Below are 689 nucleotides of genomic sequence, written 5' to 3'. Positions count from 1 at the left end.
TTCTGGTGCGTTCTTAAACAATTAGAGGCTTTATGAAAACTTAAATGGTTTTTACTTTTTTTTTTTTTTTTTTTTAAACGCGCTGACGTCAATGAGTTTTTTTTTTAGTTATCTTCTGTATAAGAAGTTAAGTGTCTTTTTATATATAAATATGTATAATGTTTTAAAAAAATGTGTCGCAGATGTGAATTCTTAATTTTTCGTATTCTCTTGACTGTGTTGAAAGTACTTGAGAAGAATGAATGTAGAAGGATGACAATGAGAAACGAATGAAGAGAGGCAGGCGTAGTAGGGTGTGAAATACGCCTTCCAAATGACCATTAAGCGAAGCTAGTGGACGTGGCGTCGTGGCTTAGTTGGTTAAAGCGCCTGTCTAGTAAACAGGAGATCGTGGGTTCGAATCCCACCGATGCCTAGGTAGGTTATTTCTTTTTGCTTTTTTTCTAACACAATTATAAAAATATACCTATTTAACCCTAAATACATTTATTTAGAAATTTTGGATAAAGAGAGAAAAATAAATAAATAAAAATATGAGATTCTTTAAACCTAGATTTACAATAATGCATTAAAATTCTGTTTTGCATTTTCGCCAAGGACACTAAGGCTACGAGGTTTCGGTATATCGCTTCCGAAATGGATAGGCTCAATTTGCTGCTTTTTTTTTTTTTTTTTTTTTAATGAAAATC

At 31.8% G+C, this 689-nt stretch overlaps 1 non-coding gene across 1 annotated transcript; it reads left to right on the top strand.

Moving 5' to 3' along the window:
• The first annotated feature begins 341 nt into the window (after positions 1-341).
• On the top strand, positions 342-415 carry TRNAT-AGU (transfer RNA threonine (anticodon AGU)). Its single transcript has one exon. It is a non-coding gene; the product is annotated as a tRNA-Thr (tRNA).
• The last annotated feature ends 274 nt before the right edge of the window (positions 416-689 follow it).

This window comes from Mastigoproctus giganteus, chromosome 3, assembly GCF_048544385.1.
Source record: "Mastigoproctus giganteus isolate SK-2022 chromosome 3, ASM4854438v1, whole genome shotgun sequence".
In the NCBI taxonomy this organism is placed as follows: Eukaryota; Metazoa; Arthropoda; class Arachnida; order Uropygi; family Thelyphonidae; genus Mastigoproctus; species Mastigoproctus giganteus.
The sequence above is the reverse complement of the archived record's forward strand: the minus strand, read 5'-3'. Positions and strand labels throughout refer to the sequence as shown.